Below are 21,398 nucleotides of genomic sequence, written 5' to 3' on the forward strand. Positions count from 1 at the left end.
AATTAACTACTTACTACACATGGTGGAAAGTATTCTAACAATCAATTCTAAAGCTATCATGAATTCAATTTAAATAATGGAGAGATAAAACCAAGATGGATTGAGCATGCAAGAGCAATTAACAAGCATAAAAATCATAAAATTAACAAGAGTGAGAGACAGAGAGAGGGTCTTCATAAGCCCTTTTTGACTTAATTCTTCTTCCTTGCTTTCCTATTAGCCATCGTAGCCTCATTTCTCCTTCTCATTGCTTCTAAATTCTTTGCTTCTTCGACGAAGTGCTTTGCTTCTTTGGATCTAAAATAGTATAAAAAACAATAACAACCCCGTGAAGTGTGGGATACACAAAAAATGAATAAAATAGAGTAAATAGTGAACTAAGACATTGATTTCTCACAATACCAAGGCTCAAATTATACTAAATAGCAAGCTATCAAACTACACTATAAAAAGGAGAGTTAGCGAAACAATGCATTTCAGTCAGTGCTTTGACTTGAAACCAGTATTTTCAAACTAATTCCCGTTCTATGCCTATAGTAACTAGTTTTATATTGCCTCTTTGCCTTTCTTGTAAAGCGCACACCAATGCCCATACAGCTTTTTGTTCTTTACAAGGCTAGTTTGATTCTTTCAGCAATACAACTCTCCTTGTGTTACAGGATGATGCTTGGTCTTTTTAGATTCCCTCTATCTTTTTCCCAGTCTAGGATTTTATGCTTTCTCTAAGAGTTGTTCTTACCGACAACTTATCTTGAATTTATGTCCTAAACTTCATAATCTGAACTTTCTTTTCTTGGATTCCAGATTTCCAGGTTGACTAAATTTTTTGTTTGGATGAAGAAAAAACGACAGCAATGTCTTTTTCTAGTTTTTTTTTTTTTTTGTAAATTGTTGTCATGGCCTTATCCAAAAAAAAGAAAATTTAAATACCCTTCTCAAAGCCATGTATCAATTATATGACTCCAATAATAAGGGTTTCAAGTTTAACAAGCAAGCCTCTTTACAATTTAGTGTGAAAGAGATTGGTAAATATACTGAACCTTTCCCTGATTTTATCAAAGACCTCCCAAAAGAGATACCTAAAGTGACCTCAAGAGATTTTAAGAATATTTTGATGAGTATGGATGATGATGAGAGTAGGATTCAGATTCAATTTTGAAAGGCGAAGTACTATTATGTGGTTGATTTAGAGAATATTTAAGGGAGGTTCTTAAAGATCTTCAGAAATTGAGGATATTAATTAGGCTAAGATCATGCTAGAGAAATCTTGGAGTCGGTGATTGCAGCACAGACTATAGCTGAACTGTTCTAAAAAACAAATATACTTCGCTAGTTGTGCTCTAGTGTTAGAGGTATGGATTAGCTACTTAGCTCATTTCCTACGTGTCACACACTCAAATTACAGCACTTTGTGAAGATTCTCCCATATTTTTTCACCCATAAAGATCCAATAGATTTAAACTACTACAATATCAAAATCGTAACAAAGGATTTTTATTTCATTCAACTACCTAATCCATGAAACTGCTACATTTCCAATTTTAGTGTTGATTTACAATGGTGTTCGGGCAACAATTGCCTAAAACCATTGCGTAAACTTCGTCTACATCCGACAAATGTTTAACTGTAGCCATTGTAATGTACCAATTGTTGCTAATTCCACAAGTGTTTGTTTGCGTTGTTCTCTTTTTATTTAGTGGAACAAGTTAAAAACACATCTGTTGTCTTTGTTTTTGCACCTAGCTTTGGAATTTGGTGGTGCTTTTGACTATTTTTTTTTAGAAAATAATGTGTAACTTAATGTTTGCATGATATATATGCGAAACATTTTTTTTACTTTGGTGATAAAGTACTTCAAGAATTTGTTATATTCATGAGATCACTTGTTTACACAAAAACATAAACAGATTGACTGTTGGAGGACTGAAGAGAAAAGCAACTTGGTAGTGAACTTGTGATGCTACAAGCTGATATGGAGTGGTATCAAAAATGGTGAGCCACCAATTAGTGTGATTCTAAATCGGTAATTATATTTCGTTTTCTTTCCTTGTAATTTCTATAATTAGGTTGTTAGATTTAGAACCCGCCTTTTCTTCTACTAGTTTTTATGTTTTTGTCTTCTTTGTTCAATGTGCATGGATTGTTCATAGTCTCCATACTATATTGCTTTGAAACAATCCATCCTAGCTTTTCCATAAGATGTTAAACTCAGTCTCAAGTTTTTTATCCAAGACATTATTTATGGTGTTATTATGACAAGTACCTCCACAACTTCGCCTTTAAAGATTCAATAACAAAACAAATTGTTATCTTAACTTTGCCTTCAAAATTTCAATGACATTATTTGTGGAATCTGAAGATCCAATCGGTGACCCAAAGCGCAAAATTGTACTTTAAACTAAGCATCACATCTGGCACTAGCCTTCTCTTCAATTCTTTACTCCTTGCTTTGATGGCCCATCTCCATCTTTCAAGACTCATCATGGTAACTGTCAAATAATAGCCAACTAAAATTTGACCAATTTCTGATTCAAATGCTCACACATTTTTCACCTACATGTCATTGTACTCTTTCTTTACTGTGTAAATGTATATGGTCATTCTGTGCCAAAATTGAAGTAAAGATTTGAGAGACAAAATAATTCATATTTATGGAGAATGTTATCCTTGCTTCCCTTGCCAGTTTTAATAGCCAAAATGGCAAAAAATAATCTTATTTGCAAAAATAGTTTGGACACTCCCTTAAGATTTCCGAAAAATTCTAAACTGATAACACAATCCTTTGTGGTTACAACAAAAAATTTGTGTGTTCATTCTGTCACACAACAAAAAATGTGTAATGTGCCAACAAAATCTGCAGGGCCCTGAACCCAGAAAAGTTCATTGAATATGTTGGCCTGATATAGAAAGTTGAAATGTATTTTAGCAACCCTTTTAAAGCAAATGGAACCTCATTTTGTAAGTGACTCAGCCTTTGGCGAATGATTTGCACAACTACAGTACAGTAAACTGCATACTTCTTGAGTTCTTGAAGTATCATCATCTGCTCTTATCCCTTGTGTTCTTCATTTCAATTTCCTATAAGTTGAATCTGCAAAGAAAGAACATGTATCTTTTAAGCCATAATTTATGTAACAGATTCATCAGCTCTCAATTAAGACTGTTACATCTTTCTTTTTCTTTTTTTTTTTATTTTTTTAATTTTATTTATTTATTTATTTATTTATTTTTAATTTTTTTAAAGGTAAATAATTATGTTGCCAAACTCGTGAAGTAGTGCACCCTTTTCCTTTTTCTCTTGTTGGGAGATTTTCGTAGTTTAGGTAATTGAGTTTTCTTAGTTGGACCCTATTCTCTTTACCTTATTTTTGTTAAACTTTGTTATTTTTACTGAACTGAAATTATTTTTGCTGAAATGCGATTAATTAAATTGCCTGAAATTTATTTACCAATGAAAACTTATTTTTACTGATTCTCAATTATGTTTGTTTTTTCAATTTACCGATTTTTACTAATTAAATTTTTTTACAGATTAAAAATTATTTTTACTGAAATGAAATTGTTAGGGCCTTATATGTCAAGATGTGTCTAAATGGTGTATTGGTGATGTATCATTCACAAGAATATTTTTGGTCCATGGTGCTCTCTCCTTTCTACTCTGTAATACTATATCTAGTGGTTAGTGGCGGAATGCATTAATTAAAAAAAAAAAAAAAAGCTTGATAATATATCCTTCCCTTTTGAGATTTTCGTTTTAGCATCATCTATGTCTTTTGAGATTTTTGGAATATAAAATTTAATGTCCAACTTCGTCTATAACTTGACTTTAAACTCAATAAGTCACGTAGTTACCATTAGAAAATGCAGAAATTAGACGTAAAATAACGAAGAACTATGAAAAATAGACAAAGACTTTTACTTTTTTCGTTTCTTTTTAGTTGCATCACTTTCCTAAAACGGAAGTTTAAAATTAGTTACATCACTTTTCTTTTTAGTTAATAAATACTCTTTATCTCTCCTATTGCATGGGTCCATTTGTTATTCTCTCTATTCTCTCATCTCTAAAAATTGTCTAGGAGTCCGTAATTTGCAAAGTGATGTAATTAAAAAATCACGGAGGAAGTATTTAGAAAATCTCCTCTTTGCCAAAGTTAAAAGCCACCAATTTGCTTTATTGCTTTAGTTGATGTGTATACGATAACACTAAACTCAATGTCTAAAGTCTAACAACATTTTTACTCACAAGGACACACTAACTTTGCCTCATAATAGACTTTTGTTATAGGTTTTAGGAAATTTTGTCATAAACCACCTTTAAAAAGTTATAGACCACCAATTTTAAAAAATTTTGTTGCAACTTACTACCAACTGCCGAAAAGTGGATGTTGACCACTTTCTCGGCTACGCATGTGACATTTTCTCTTTCGATTTCCCCCTAATGACATTTTCTCTTTAGATTTTCCTTATTACGAATCCTAATTCTCCCCCTAATGACATTTTCTCTTTCGATTTCCCTCTTCTTTTATGTTTCCCTTCCCTCCCTTGTCAAGTCACTGCCCCTTCTCTTACTTGTGCAATCAGTGCCACCCTTTTTTCCCTCATCGAATCGCTGCTTAGATATGGGGTTTTTGAATGGAAGTGGATTGGTTTTATGGTGGTGAGTTGTTCTTGGATGATTTTTCGGGATGATGGTGGTGGATAGGTTTAGGTAGCTACGTCGCGATCGATTGGGGTGAGTTTTGCTATTGGGTTGGATGGGTGGGTTTTGCTACTGGGGCGGGTGAATGGATGGGCGACCTGTGGTTGGTGGTTTTGGGTTGTTCGGTGATGGTGTATTGGTATTGGGGTGGTCAGTGGTGGAATTGGGATGGTCGGTGGTGTATTGGGGTGGTTAGTAGATAATTAATTTCCTTAAGTTGGAAAGAAAGAGAAACAGAGGTGGAGTAGAGGAAAATCGAAAGAGACAATGAAAGGAAAAGAAGGGGGGGGGGGGGGATTAGGGTTCATTAAGCTAGGTTAACACCGGAAAAATGGTCTAAATTCACATTCCGGCAATTGGTGGTATGTTGCAACAAAATTTATTGTAGTAAACTTAGATTAAGAAATTATTATGACGCATGCAAGAAAGATCAACAAAGAAAAACAAAAAACACAGATTCACGCGATTTTAAAGGTATTACATATAATACTCTCATTGTTCCTTTTAATTAATACACTTCCCTTATAAAGTTCTTATTTATTCAACACACTTTGCTTTCTTTCTATAAATAGCATATGCTTGCTTATGATAGAGTGTGCTCATCTATAAAGTAATAACTAAACTCGGTTTCACTAACTAGTAGCAAGGGTAAGAACGGGATGAACGGTTGAACCCAAGAGAGTTTAAATACTACTTCCTCCGTTTTTTTTTTTCGTAATTGCATGATTTGTCATTTCATGCTTGCCGATACAATACTTTGATCATTAATATATATTATACTTAAGTAAAAATTACAAGGTTTTGATTTTTGAAAAGTAGACATCGAGATGAATCTAACGAGATTACGCATGACTCTAATTTTCTATGGATAAGTCACAAAAGAGGGTCAAAGGAAGTTTCTATGCCAATTACCAATTTTAATTGATTAGAGATTAGAAATGAAAATTACAATAATAAGGTCTAAGCCTCTAAGGTCTACAATTTCGTATGAGACATTAACATGTAGGAGAGGCTCTCCAAGGTGTTGAAGAGATTGTGACATGCACTTGGGAGGTCTCTCCATTAGGGCTCCAAGCCTCCAACAATTCTGCAAGGGGAGCACAATAATCATCGACTAAACCTAAAATCCTCTCTACTGGTGTTAAGATAGATCTTCAAAATTTTGAGCTTTCCTGATAATCCACTACCTTTGATCGTTAGACTTGCAAAAAGGGTGAAGCCAATTCAAGGGAACCACTAAAAACACCAAAAAAATAGGTCAAAATTATACAAGTCTGAATAAGACTAGAATAGTGAAGATAAACAAGAAATGGAGGTTAGAACAGAGTAAAATAAAGGGGAAAAAAATGCTTCAAAAGCAAAGTAAAAAATACCATATAATAGTGGATCAAAACTCCAGTTATCAAGCTCCCCTTAACTAGCCATGCTTGTCCACAAGCAATCAAAGTTTAAGTAACCAAAAGAAGCTTGATGTATGGTTCCCTCTAAAGTCATGCATGCAATGATTCAAAGTTTTTTCCAAAACAAGTAAATAGAGCATAAACTGGAAGACGAAGAACGAGCATTTAGCAGACTTACTCCAAACTAGCAAACCTATGCGATACTCAACATGATTGGTTACAAAATTCAAGCCATGTCCTCCCCCCTAGCTCAAATCATAAGCGTCTAAGTGACATCACAATTAATTGCTTGTGGCTACAAAGTGACATCACAAGCGTTCAAGTAGGAGCTAGAAAAGGAATGAGAATAGATCAGAAATCTCATCACGAACCATCCTCTCCATATGCTTGAAAAGTAACTTTCTCCATCAATGAAGACTCAAGGTTAAGTTATGATATTTAGAATGTGGTGGTCAAAACCTACTCCATTAAACGATTATACAACAATTTATTATATTTCATTTTATTTTCTTTTCTTTTCTTTTTTTAAACACAATAGTAAGAAATTAACCATCTAGCTTCCGTCTTTCAAGAAACAAACCTGAGTGGGATTACATTTCCCTCTTTTCTTTTACTTTTGCCTTTTTTTTTCCCCTTTCCTAGTGCTTCCTTCATTCATCACCTTTTAGAAAGCATACTCCATATTAGCCTACTAGGGTTAAACATCTGAAGGTCATGGCTTGTAATGTGGCTAAGAAGGAGAAGGTGGGGTGTCTGTGTTATATACTCCTTCCGTTTCCTAATGTTAGTTTTACTCGTCTCGATGAGTACTTTATTAATACTCCGTTCGTTTTTTTTTTGTAAGGTAGAGTTACTATTTCCTTCCGTTTTTTTTTATAAGTTAGAGTTCCATTTTTTGAAACTAATATATCTTTACCCACTAATGTCCTCACCTTTCTTACTTTATCATTTCTCACTCCTCTAACGGTCTCCACACTCTCTCACACCACTTTACTTTTCAATAAAATAATAACCTTATCTACCTCACTATCATCTTATTTTATTAAAGCTTCTAAAACTTCGTTGCAATCTCATTTTTAGCCTATAAAAAAAACGGAGGGAGTATTTAATTTTTATAATTTTTGCTTGCTAGTATGAAATTAAAGATATTTGTGATTAAAGTTTTGCATCGGTATACATATATGAGACTAACATTAGGAAACGGAGGAAGTAGTATTAATATCCGCTATCTCACGGTCATATTTGTGTTCTTTGGAGTTATTTTTACTACTAATATGTATTCTCTAAGTGTTTTCGTAGTGTTGGTATTATTTTGTAGGAATCTACGATTTTCGCGGCAATTTTTTGAACAAATATTGGACCACTACGTAGATATTGGAGATTGGATCGCATTTTAAGACCAATCAAGGTTTGAAACCCGAATATCGAACCGAGAGAATTTGAAGCCAAGGTCAAGCAAGAGAAATGGAGCTCAATGATTAAGAGCTTGGTTCATTGAGTGATGGCTTAGCATTGCAAGCCCAAGTGAAGAGAGCCGAAAGCCATGAATCAAAGAACCGAGGCCTAAAGTCAAGAGCTCAAGAGCCAAGGCCCAAGAAGAAAGTAGCTTAAAGGCAAAGCCTTAGGTTAAGTTGCGCCCCAACCACCATCATACTTGGGTGGATTACTTGTTAAAATTGTGGATCATATTTAAGGGTGATTTAATTATTATTATTGATTGTGGATTATTTGCTTGAATTTAATCGTAGGTTTGCTTGAATTGTAGTTTGCGAGGGTTGTTGTAACACCGGATAATTCTTTTCCAAACTTATTACCTAAAATAAAATAAAGGTGAACCATTGACATGTCACCATCATTGGGGCTAAATCATCCGATTTGGTTTCGATCTAGACCATAAAATGGAAAATGGCCACAATCATCCCTATAAAATGTTTTTGAGTCATGATATTAGGAGCTACAACGTAAGTATTCATTCTTGTTAGCCTCAGTGAAGATATACCACAATAGGTCTTAGCTACACTCTGGTGCAGTTATCACCACGGCCTATAAAATGAACATTTAGTGAAAAAAAAATATGAAACACGTAAAATAAAAAATAAACATTCAGTAATAAAAATGAATATTTAGTTTATGAGAATGTTTAAAAAATTATCATTTAGTATATTAAAAAGGAAAAATGAAAACTAATAATCCCACCTTTAGTGTGTCTTCCAGAAACAATCCCACCTTTTGAAATTCCAGAAACAATCTCACCTTTGACCCCATCTTCCATTAACAATCCCTTTTACCTACAACCTGTTAATTTTTTTTTCTAAATCTCTCCTTGGGCCACCAAACCACCACATACCACCACCAAAACTGCAACCCTGCCATGCCCACCCTCACCCCCAACCACCACGAAACTCGCTAGCCACATCGAAAAACCTTTAACTACCCTGAAAAACCCCACGCAACCCCGAAAAAAACCATCCAACCTAGAAAAACTCAACCACAAGCCACGAAAAACACCACCCATCCCTTAAAAACACCATCCCAAGCCACGAAAAACACCACTATCCACGAAAAACACCACACAGCCCCGATATTTAACCCCTAGTCCCGAAAACCTCCACCTCCAGCCCGAAAAATCCCACCTAGCCCTCAAACTCAACCGCTAGCCTCAAAAACACCCAAAACTACCCCTAAAATCCCCACCACAAAAACCTCCCGTTTCTGGAAACAGAATTCTCTTGGGAGTGTTAGGGTAAGGTATCAAGATGTCCTATAATCCAAGTCCAATTGTCCCTTAGCTCCGCCTTGTAAAGGTATGTCCGAGGGCTCGACTTGCAAAACAGAGAAGGTTAGCTGCCCCGGGGGGTGTGACCCGGGAAAACCCCTCCGATGCTTAAGTCAGCAAATGTACTTTCTAGAGAGAGAAAGTAGAGAGAGAGAGAAAGTAGAGAGATAAGGAGAGGGAATTAGAAAAAAGTCCCCATCATTAATGAATGATGAGCTATTTATAGTTGTACTTTTCAGGTGGCAAACCTGTACTTGTGTGGACATATTAGGGGCAAATCCGTACTTTGTAATGATTAATGATGGGCTGGACCATGGAGGGGTATTTTCGTCATTTTAGGTACACTGGGCTTAGGACATGGACTAGGCCCAAACATTAAGCCCGACGTGTGATGCGTGAACGAGATCATATGAAGTTCGGGTATCATGCGGAATAAGCGTAATTGATGCTGAGGGCTCGTCATTGAGCTAGAATGGCTTTTGATTACTCGGGAGCTAAAACAAGCCCTAAGCGACTTGCAATGGTAAAGGCCAACCCAAGCAATGCATAAGAGATATTTTAGCTGTAGGAGCTAAGTTATTGTAAAAATAGTCCGAGAGGTAAGCATGATAATAAATAATAACTTGTTGACGGCGGAGAGCATGTCAAATCTTGATGATATATCGAGAGTTACGACTTATGCATAGCCGAGAGTATGACTTGTTTTGGCCTTTGACTGGGATTGAAGGAAAAATGATGATGATTAAATACTTACTAACTTGTAAGTGAGCTTCTGTAGTACCCTGAAAATTTCCTTCTTTTTATTGTACTCTAAATAAAACCCTTTTTAGGAATAACCAAAATATTACTGCCACCCGGGGTGATAACGGCTAAGGCTAATTTTCAAAGTCACACAGCGAAAATCTAAAAAAAAACCAACTTTTAAAATTAAAACTTGAGTTCACAACCTCAAAACAAATGTAAAATAAAACATTCACATGCAAGTTGAAACCAATTCAAACATGACCCTTCTTAAAACCACTAAAAAAAAACACAATAATGTTAGTCCATAAACAAATCAATAATTCAAAAATATCAAAACTAAGAAACATAACAAGTAACTCTCTACACTCTATCCCATCATGCTCTTCATGCTTCAAGTACCTGTTACTTCCTCTTTATTCAACCCTCTACCCACCATATAAATGGTTCATATTAGGGCCAATCCAAAGGAAACCAAACACAAACACAAAAGTACGAATAAGCAAAGTTAAGTACATATGCACCACACTAACATGAATATCCTAGCATCAAAATAAAATATTTAAAACATGCTCGCCATAACGATTACAAGTCAACTTACCTTTGACTCATAACTAGCAATATTAATTATTAAATAATAATTTTGGATTACGCATCGAACGGGTTTCCTTCCTTGAAAATAGCTCATTTAAATATTGAGCTTCCAATCAGGGAGCTACCCCAATTGGCACCTACTATGTCACACTTGTGACGGAATTCCAGCGCATTAATAATAAAAGAAATTATAGCGTCCTGTACCCCTGTAGAAGCTATGGTTAAATATAAAACCCCATAACTCCCCCATATGTTCATACTCAAGGTATATACGTTCCAAGAGTTTTGGTGCGTATCCTCTTACACTTTACGTGATTTACCAATTTAACATGTGATGACTCCAACCAATAATCAAGAATAAACATAACAACATTAAATACAAACTTCCAATTCATTCTTTAATTAATTAGTGAGCACATACTATTTATTTTAATTAAGGTTCCTTGCCTATTTTTGTGCACAAAATTGCACGATTACTACCTTGGTGCATAAAACGCACTGCTAAACATCCTTGACTCGAACTCAACTTACATGAGTGAGTAAATAAATAATTTACCTTCTTGACTCAACACCAATAATAAATGGGTAAGAAATAAATTCATGAATCATGCTCAATAATTCTAACTTTAGCTCTTTAATTCATATATAAGCCTTGCTTATTAAATACATGTTTTCTTGATACTTGAAAATAAAACATACTTCCATGATTCATACGTATTCAACTTGTATCATGCCTAAAATAACATATTCACATGCTTGCACAACAATTCATGCTCAACCAACATCAATTCCAAGCATATAATCAACCAAACAGGCTACTAACTCATCACTTAAATCGTACTTTACAATCCTAGCATGATACTACGCATACACAAATATTCTTGTGCATATACGTATCTTGAAAAACGCCTAAACTTGGCCACACTCGCTAGAAATCACCTGGCTTAAAGCTTCCTACTGATAAGAATACATAACTATAATTAATATACTATTGTCACAAATTTCCAGAAACTATAATACACTTTAAACCTTACTAATTAGCCCAATATAATGACATAAAAGCCATAAAAAAAAACCCTTTTCTTTAAGTAGGTACTTTAAATCCTTTCAAAAAGACTTAATTTTGATGACTTAAATAAAATTCCAACATAGTTATCTAATATAAAACATCACCAATAGACCAAGAAATCATATTTAAATCATTAAAACTTTTTTTTCTTTTATGGGTAATAAAACCCTAACTCAATAATTAAAAGGTAGTGTGCATAAATAAATTCCAGCATTAATTTGAGTGCTTTAAACCATTAATTAAACAACAAACACAACCTAGGATCAAACCCTAACCATAAACCATAAATTCCCAATTTTTAGGATTTGTAAATTGGGGTTTTTGATTGAATAAAAATTTGAAAATTATATAAATAATTTAACAACATCAAATACCCAAAATCAATACCAAAACATAATCAAAATCATGCTTTAAATTAATAAAAACAACTAGAATTAAATTAGGAAAAGAAAAAGAGTTTTTTTTTTTATAATAATAATAATAATAATAATAATAATAATAATAATACCGAACCAAAAACAAAAGGAGAGAGAAGGAGGTGGCTGGCGGTGGTCGCCGGTTGCTACTGCTGGCCGCCGGTGGTCGCTGATGGCTGGTGGTGGCGCCGGTGGCTGCCAACGTGCGTGAGGGGGAAGAGGAGAGAGAGGTGTTGGAGAAGAGAGAAAAAGAAGAGGAAAAAGGGAGGAAAAATAAGGAGAAAAAGGAGAGAGAAAATAAAGAGAAAACTTTTGAAATTTTTGTGAAATATGACAATAATGATTTTTGAGTGAAATTTTTTTAAGGTTTTGAATTATTTATACTCATCTTTTAAAACAAAAACACATAATTAAAAAACTGCCATTATTAAATCCTACTCCCCCTCGACTTCTTCCTTTGGGGCCAACTTATTGGGCTCTTAAGTGCCCTTAATTTCCCAACATGTTGATCCAATCATTCAAATAAAAATAACCCAATTCAAAACATTTTTATTGACTGAACTAATGACTCATATTATTTTATGCACACTTACATAATATTTAAATAATTAGTTTCTTTTAAAATGAAATGAATCATTTTAATTTATAAATATAAATAAAATAAATAATTTTTATATAAAAATATTATAAAAATACGGAGTATTACAGCTTCATTTGACCTTATGGGAATACACTTGGGCCCATTTAACAAAGAGCTCACCTAACATTGCCAAGATATTGCCAAGAGGGTAGCCTTGAAAAAAGAACACAAACTTTATAAGAAATCGGGTGTACAATAATTATTGTACATCTGTTATAAAAGCTGCCCTAAAGTGATCAAAAGTTACCCCTAAATAAATAAAAGTTACCCTAATATGTATAAAAATAACCCAATACAAATATAAGTTATGTATGCTTTATTTGTAAAGAATCACATTTTAAATGACTAAAAATTAAATATTAGTGATTGAAAGTAATTATATTACCCTTATAAAACTTTTCTTGTTATCTATTTACATAAAAATTATATCAGGTTCAAAGTTACCCAAAAAAAGGTAAAAAGTTACCCTAAATTGGCCAAAAGTTACCCATATACTCTTTGTTGTACACTAATATTTTAGTGTAAACCGGGTGTACAGAAAAGTTTTTGAGAAAAGAAAGAGAAAAAGAAAGAATAATTCTTTCTATTCTTTGTCTTTTCTTGTGTAAAAGAAATACCAAGGGGTTGTTTGCTTTTTATATTTGATGAGTAGTCAGAAGGCTAGACTTGCTTTTATTAAAGTGCCGAGAGCTACGATGGTATACACTTTCTCTGTTTTTTGTCTCTTATGCGTGTCTCACCTGCCAAACATATTGAAGTTTTTCCACTTTCTTTTAATATTGGAAAAATTAACAAGATAGGTCCAACTATTACTAGTATTCGTGTATATCATGTGACCTTGAATTTACAAAAATCAAAATTTTCCCCTTTCTTTTTGATTTCGATATAACCTCCCTCCAATATTGCAATTTTTTCTTCTTCTCTTAAATTTGTTGCAACTTTTTAAAACTTAAAATTATTGCATAAATCAATCCAATATGCATAGTGGCAAGCAACATTCGTCGGATTATATTAAAAGTTAAATTACGTAATAGGAATTTATGTAGTTATTAATTATCTACCAATTTATGTGATACATGAGCAAATTCAGCATTATAATAGATTACATATTGCCACAACCACCCCATGCCCCCTACCAATTAATAAACCACCACCATCAAAGCAACCCCAGCCACAAAACAACCAACCCAGACCACCCCACATAACTACCAAACACCTACGCACATAAGAAAAATCACTATCATCTTCCACAAAAAAAAAAAAAAAAAATCACCATTGTCAATGACACCGCCAGTCCACCACCACCTACCCGCTAGCCTAGATCCACAGCAAAATTACCACCGATTAACCCATCCACCTCCATAGCAAGTTTAAAACCCACCCACTCAACCACGACAAAATCGTCACCAAGAACCTACCCATCGACAACATCGTAATAACACCCCCATCAATAACCTATTCGAAGACACCAAGGCACCAACTCACCCCTACAACAACCGACCTGCCTATGCTAGTGCGCCACCATAAAGCCCCCAACACAATAACTTCATCAACCTTCGCCTAGAGAAATTTATGGCCATATATGATATATAGAAGAGGAGGTTAAGCAAAGAGAGAGAAGATGAGTAGCCATCAATTGGCCATGGTTGTGGGATAGCGGAAACGTTGGTTTCCAGTTTGAGGTGGCTTGAGTGTTGTGGCCATGGATGGGAAGTAGTGGAGAGAGAGAAAAAATGGGAGTTAGAAGAAAAATGGTTGTGGTGGAAATTCAAGTGGTTGACTGGTGGTTATGTTGTGGAGACGGAGGACGGAGTTGTGGTGGCTATGCGTAATAGGGCAAAAACTGAAAATATTTTTTTAATTAAAAAGTTTACCGGTTCAACAGGTAACAAGTCACACTAGACTGTTTAGAGAAAACAAAAGTATAGTTGGGTCTGTCCAAAGTTAATTAATAGGTTGACCCTTTTAAAGAAGATTAGTAATAGTTGGGACCTTTGTTGTTAATTTTTCCAAATATTCTGAGGGCTTGGGTTTGAGATAACCTTATAATCGTCTTTGCTCACAATCGTCACCTTGTCGAAAGTCGCTTTTTCCCTTTTATACTTTTTTTTTTTTTTTTTTTTTTTTTAAATTTGGGAATACCAAGGAGGCTGGGATGCCAAGAGTACATATATTTTTTCTTTAAAAACTGGAGTACCGGTGAGTGGTATGCCGAGAATAGCAGGCTGCTATGCTGAGAAAACTCGTCAATGCTGACAGCTAGCCAGTGCTGCAGGGTGGTTAATATGCTGAGAGCATGTTCCTCCTCCCTTTTCCTTGAAATTTAACAATTTTTCCCTCACCATTTATAATCGTCTCAGGCTTGCAGATCTTTGAGTTGTGCAAATTCTTTGATGATTAAGTAAATGTCGAAGGAGGGTTAACTGCCGAGAGAGTGATCGGCCATTGTAATAGGCTTAGCTCTCAAACTTGATAGCAATATTAACTTTTTTTATTTTTTATATTTTATTTTATTTTTAATTGTTGAATCGCTGAAGGCTTAGATAGCCCAGCACACCCAAGACGCTGACCATACCCGAGAGCATGAGTGAGCTAGATCTGCCAAAAGCTAGGATGTAAGGTCGAGATCCTGGGGGTACGAAGAGTGCCGAGAGACCTGCTACGCAGCTAGGCCAGTTGAGAGCTAGGTGATGAGACATGGTACCCGAGATCTAGGCGTGAGCTTGAGATAGAGCGCATAGCACGAGGCAGCGGTGCAGCGGGGCAACTCGTGGGCCCAGGGCTCAGTTATGCGGTTCGCTTGGCTAGCCTGCCCCTCAGTCTTGCTGGGTAGGCCGATCTCTTGGTTGTTTTGCGAGAGTAAAATTTCTTCTTTGTTTTTTTCCCTTTAACTTGATTATATCGAGAGGCCTGGTAGTCACGGTCGAGAAGGAGGTTGGTCGGTTGTTTAGCAGAGAGGGGAGTGGCAAGCCGAGGGGTAAGCTGGGCGTGCCGAGAGCTTGCTCGGCTGTGACGCTCGAGGGTTTACTGGTAGGCCTTCGGTGTGTTTGATTAGACTCAACTATTTTGCTATATAGTATAAAGTGATACTAAGGGGATGAGATAGGGTTGTGAGATGTGGTTGGAATGAAGAGCCGAAGGAAATAACTTTTCTTTCCATTACATGCCAAGGGCCCTACCTATCCTTCTTGCCTTTCGTATTCACATGTTTCCATCTTGTTTGTCTATCTTGTGATTTTGGATATGCATGCCAATAAGATAACTTGAGGGTGCCAAGAGCTGGTTGATAGGCTTAGCTGAGCATAAGTATTCCCCTCCCCCTTTTTTCTTTGTATAAACACCGAGAGCTAGGTGGGAGCACCGAGGGCTATGCTTGATGCTTGATTTATTTTTCTCAAAGTGATGTTAAGTCTTAGACGGAGCTGTATGCTTGTGCGGCCGAGAGTTGGGTCACACGAGCTGATTTGAATTGAGGGCTCAATTTTTCTATCAATTATATATGTATTGAGATGGTATGTAGTGAGAACCAAGGGCTTGGATATGCGAGCTCGCCAAGCATACATTGTCCGAGAGCCTAGCTGTGTAAGCTAAGAGCTTCGCTATGCAGCCCAAGAGTCCAACTATTCAAGTTGATTTTTTGATCTTTTTTTTTTGTTACTGAAATTCCGAATGCTAGATTGGTGAGAGCCCAGCCATGCCGAGAGCCTGAGCCATTGGCTGAGTGCTGGATATGCCTTAGCGATGCCGGGAGGTATCCCTGACCTAGTATGTCGTGGGTTTGGCCTATTGGTCGAGAGCTCGGTGAGTGAAATACCGAAGGGTCGATAGGCAAGTGTTGGATAGCTGAAGGAGTGAGTGATATGCCGAGCGGAGGGAGTTTTATCCCCCGGGTGGTGGTTTTTTGAGAAAAAACCCAAAGAACTTTATACCTCGGGCCGAGGTACGTTTGTGAATAACCCCAAGACCTCAATACCCCGGGCTAAGGTACTTTTGATAATAACCCCATGAACTTTTATAGCCTAGGTCGAGATACTTTTGAGAAAAACCCCAGCAGGAGGTACCTTGAGAAATAAACCAAGTACTTTATACCCCCAGGCGGAGGTACTTTGAGAAAATTCGTGCTGAGAGCTACATCTTATGATATGCTATTATCATTTTTACTTTTCTTTTTAAGAAAACCGAGAGGTTAGGGGCAAGAAGTATTTCCGAGCGTTTGGGGTAGAGTACAGTGCCCGGAGCCTTGGGTAGGCGAGGCCGAGGGAATTTTTCCTTTGTTGTACTTAGGCAAGCCAGGAGATATGTATTGGGAGACTTTCATGAAAGGCCGAGCGGAGGGAGTGATGATCGAAAGGCCGAGTTGAGAGAGTCATTGAATAGGCCGAGCGGTGCTCGGCCAAGCTGAGAGAGTCATTAAATAGCTGAGAGGAGGGAGGCCAAGTTGAGAGATGTTATTAAGTAGGCCGAGCGGAGGGAGGAGTTGAGGGCCTCTTCTAGGCTGAGAGATGCAGAGGACTTGGCTTGTCATGTTGAGGGCTAAGCCCACTATAGGTCGAGGGCCAAGCCCACTCTAAGTCGAGGGCCAAGCCCACTCTAGATCGAGGGCCTTGTTTCATATACCAAAAGTGTGCTCGAGCTAGGCCAGTTGGCCGAGAGCTCGACATGCATTATCTTGCAAAAAATGACCCAAGGTTGAGGGGTGACATAGATAAGCCAGGAGCTGAGCCTAGGATAGCGACGCTGAGAGCCTGGGGTATGCCTGGATTTTGAGTTTATCACAAACCCAAGAGATTTTTCTTTTTCTTCTTGTTGATTAAGTTGAATGTTTTGTCGGCTTGGCTTGATGTTTATTTCTAACTTTTAAATTTTGTTGATGTTGTAGGAATTGGTCCCCGGGGTGCGCTTGACTTGCATTGAAGAGATCCTCCGGCCTTGATGTTTAGACATTTAACTTTCTTTGTGATATATTTGGATATGTTGACTTGTACTTGGCATCATCCCTTCTATGTATGAGACTTTTATTTTGACTTTGTAATATATTCATGCCCTTTCGCTTGACATTTCTCTTTGTTGGTTTGCGGTTTACTCTTTTTGATGATTCTTCATGAATTTCGAAGTACCAAGGGGCTAAAATTAAGCACCGAGTAACACTTTAGTGAGGGCTGGGCATACCTCTATTTCAAATATTGTGATAGTTGAGGGTTAATGAGCCCCATATTAAAATGAGAGCTGAGCAGAATGCTATCTCAAATCTTGAGATAAGCTGAGGGCTAAACGAGCTCCTAGTTAAAAATAATGAATGAATGATATGCTATTTCCAACATTGAGATAGGCTAAGGGCTGAAGAAAGCCTCTTGATGAAAATATATGAGAGGTATGCTATTCCGACCATGGGATAGGCTGGGGCTAAACGAGCCCTATGTTATTGTTATAAGAGAGGTACATTATCCCAAATCTTGAGATAGACTGAGATGAGCTGGGGGCTAAACGAGCCCTTTGTTATAGATGTATGAGAAGTAAGCCATCCTAACTTTTGGGATATGTTGAGGGCTAAATGAGCCCCAAGTTAAAGATGTGTGAGAGCTAGGATATCTCAACTTTTGGATAGGATGAGGGGCTAATCGAGCCCCAAGTTAAAGATGTATGAGAGCTAGGCTATCCTATCTATTGGGATAAGCTGAGGGCTAACCGAGTCTTTTGTTATTTCAGCGATTCACCAGGTCACTATCTCAAACATTGAGTATAGGCTAGCATCTTGCCCTAAACATTGGAACAAACTAGTTATTGGCAATGTCAGCTTAGCGACCTGTTGAATCCTGCATGTAGGGAGGCTCGGTGATTTTTGAGAAGAGAATGAGCTCTTAAGCTTTTAGAGCTTTGAGCGACTATATAAGTAATGATGGTGACTTTTCCAGTAGCTGGATTTTCTTAATTAATAAACTTTAACTCTTACATTGAGGTGCTATTAAAAGAAAGATCTCCTAGCATTAGCTCTTATTTCCCCTAGGGCATCATTGCAAGATGAGAAGTAGCTCAGACACAAAACCTTCTTAAGTTGTCATTCCAAGCATGTCGGTTTTCGGCTCGGCCATATAAGTATTTATGATTGATAGGGAGGGAGAGCTGAGGGCCTTGCCATTTGAAACTTGTGAGCGAAAAACCCTCGAGTGAGTGATCTCCTTGATCTTGTAAGGTTCATTTTCAAAAGGAGTGCTTTCATCTTAGCATAGCCCTCAACTAGGCATGCCAAGGGATTGGTAGAAGCATAGCCCTCGGCTAGGCATGCTGAGGGGTTGATAGAAGCATAGCCCTCGGCTAGGCATGCCAAAAGGTTGATAAAATCATAGCCCTCGGCTAGGCATTGAGGGGTTGATAGTAGCATATCCCTCGGCTAGGCATGCTGAGTGGTTGATAGAAGCATAGCCCTCGGCTAGGCATGCCGAGTGGTTGATAGAAGCATAGCCCTCGGCTAGGCATGCCGAGAGGTTAATAGAAGCATATCTCTCAGCTAGGCATGTCGAGGGATTGATAGAAGCATATCCCTCAGCTAGGCATGCCGAGGGGTTGATAGTAGTATAGCCCTCGGCTAAGCATGCCGAGGGTTGATAGTAGTATAGCCTTCAGCTAAGCATGCCGAGGGGTTGATAGAAGTATATCCCTCAGAAGCATAGCCCTCAGCTAGGCATGCCGAGGGGTTGATAGAAGCATAGCCCTCGGCTAGACATGCCGAGCCGAGGATTTGATCGGAGCATAGCCCTCGCCTAGGCATGCTGAGGGGTTGATAGTAGCTTATCCCTCGGCTAGGCATGTTGAGGGATTGATAGAAGTAAGCCCGAGGGGTTGATAGAAGCCTAGCCTCGGCTAGGCATGCCGAGGGGTTGATTGGAGCATAGCCCTCGGCTAGGCATGCCGAGGGTTTATAGTAGCATATTCCTTGGCTAGGCATGTCGAGGGGTTGATAGAAGCATAGCCCTCGGTTGGGAGTTGATAGAAGTATATCCCTCGACTAGGTATGTTGAGGGGTTGATAGAAGTATATCCTTGGCTAGGCATGCCGAGGGGTTGATAGAAGCATATCCCTCGGTTGTCCCTTCTTTTTGAATTTTTCAAGTTGTACACCTTGCTTGTGACGCCTAGCTGAGAGATGGTCATGTTTTAGTGAGTTAGACCAAGTGTCGAGAGCTTGGGGTGAGTGCTGGGGGACCAAGAGCCGAGAGCTTGTCCTTCCTGTGCTGTTTTGAATTTCTGACCTTCACTTGATTTATTTTCCTTGGCTACGCCTTTTGCCAAACATGCTGAAAGATGTTCTTTGACGTGAAGTATCCGAATGAGTGGGGGTATCACGATATCGAGTTAAGCCATGCTGGAAGTCGACTCGGGTTGGGCCTCCTCGGGGTTGATCATCTCCATCCTTGGGATTCTCCTCCTTAAGTTAAGTATCACCCGGGCATCCAACGTCCTTTCTCTCATTCTTCGCTCATAGATTATCTCTATTGCATCTCTGGTCTGGCTGGGCTGACCTGACTCCCGTCGTGCTATCGGGGATTGAAGTGTAATGCCAAGCTGAGAGGACTGGAGCTTGTGTCATGGTACGATTTCCTCAACTACATGGTTATGCCGAGTTGAGAGGACATGAGCTTTTCTAGTTGCATCTTGATATGTTCGGGGACGCCTAGTATTCACCATAGCTTTTTGTTTGTTATCCCCACAGACGGCGCCACCTGTTTTTGAAAACAGAATGCTCCTGAGAGTTTTAGGGTAAGGTATCAAGATGTCCTAGAATCCAAGCCTAATTGTCTAAGAGTTCCTTAGCTCCGCCTTTCAAAGGTATGTTCGAGGGCTCCGCCTTGACGTCAGAGGGCTCGGCCTGCAAAACAAAGAAGGTTAGCTGCCCCGGGGGCGTGACCCGGGAAAACCCCTCCGATGCTTAAGTCAGCAAATGTACTTTCTAGAGAGAGAAAATAGAGAGAGAGAGAGAAAGTAGAGACAGAAGGAGAGAGAATTAGAAAAGTCCCCACTATTAATGAATGATGAGCTATTTATAGTTCTACTTTTCAGGTGGAAGACCTGTATTTATGTGGACACATTAGGGGCAAATCCGTACTTTGTAATGATTAATGATGAGCTGGACCATGGAGGGGTATTTTTGTCATTTTAGGTACACTGGGCTTAGGACATGGACTAGGCCCAAACACCTCCTACCCGAAATCCCACACCTTTTTCTCCCCCCACTCCCTAGTCGTCGATTTCTGGTCGCAAGGAACTATGGATTGGGTGTTCGAATTATATTATTGTTGAACTCCGGGACTTTGCGAAATTGATGGTCGTGAACTTTATCTGAGATTAATCTCCACCATTTTTTGAATTTGGATGTTCGAATTTTTCGTTTAAGGAATAATATAAGGATTGCGAGAAAGAATATGGTTGGATATATGGCGAGGATTATACGACGGAAATCGTTGCATTGTAATTGAAAGCGTGGATTCTGGGATGAGGGTGGTGGTTTCGGGCCTGAGGGTGGTGTTTTCGGGCCTGAGGGTGGTGGTTTTGGGGGCTGCTATTCGGGTTTATGGGGTTGAGTTCCGGCACTTTGGAGGGGTAGGTTGGGTTGCCGAGGAAAGCAAGGGCGGGGATGGGGAGGGGAGTGCAGTGGCGGGGCTGGGGGTTTTTGTTTTTGTTTTTTTTTTTTTTTTTTATAGTTTTGTTTTTTGTTTTTTTTTATTATTAAAAATTAGAATAAACCTATTAAAATCCGACACGTGTCTTATAACCTAAGAAAACAATAATCCGACCGGTCAGGGATTGTTAATGGAAGATCCCTGTCAAAGGTGGGATTGTTTCTGGAATTTCAAAAGGTGGGATTGTTTACGATAGTTTCCATGTTTCTTATTAAAAATGAATATAACTATCATATTTGTTGGACCACGGCCTTAAAACGAACATTTAGTAAAAAAACACTATGAACACGTAAAAAAAATGAACGTATTAAAATTTAAACACGTAAAAAAAAATGAACATTTAGTATTTTAAAGTGTACACGTCAAAAAAAATATGAACATTTTATATA

At 37.8% G+C, this 21,398-nt stretch overlaps 1 long non-coding RNA gene across 1 annotated transcript; it reads left to right on the plus strand.

Moving 5' to 3' along the window:
* Positions 1-14,444: 14,444 nt before the first annotated feature.
* Positions 14,445-17,392, plus strand: LOC110728313. Its single transcript, XR_002512656.1, has 2 exons — positions 14,445-15,164; positions 17,215-17,392. It is a non-coding gene; the product is annotated as an uncharacterized LOC110728313 (long non-coding RNA).
* The last annotated feature ends 4,006 nt before the right edge of the window (positions 17,393-21,398 follow it).

The sequence above is a fragment of the Chenopodium quinoa genome, unplaced genomic scaffold, assembly GCF_001683475.1.
Source record: "Chenopodium quinoa cultivar QQ74 unplaced genomic scaffold, ASM168347v1, whole genome shotgun sequence".
NCBI lineage: Eukaryota > Viridiplantae > Streptophyta > Magnoliopsida > Caryophyllales > Amaranthaceae > Chenopodium > Chenopodium quinoa.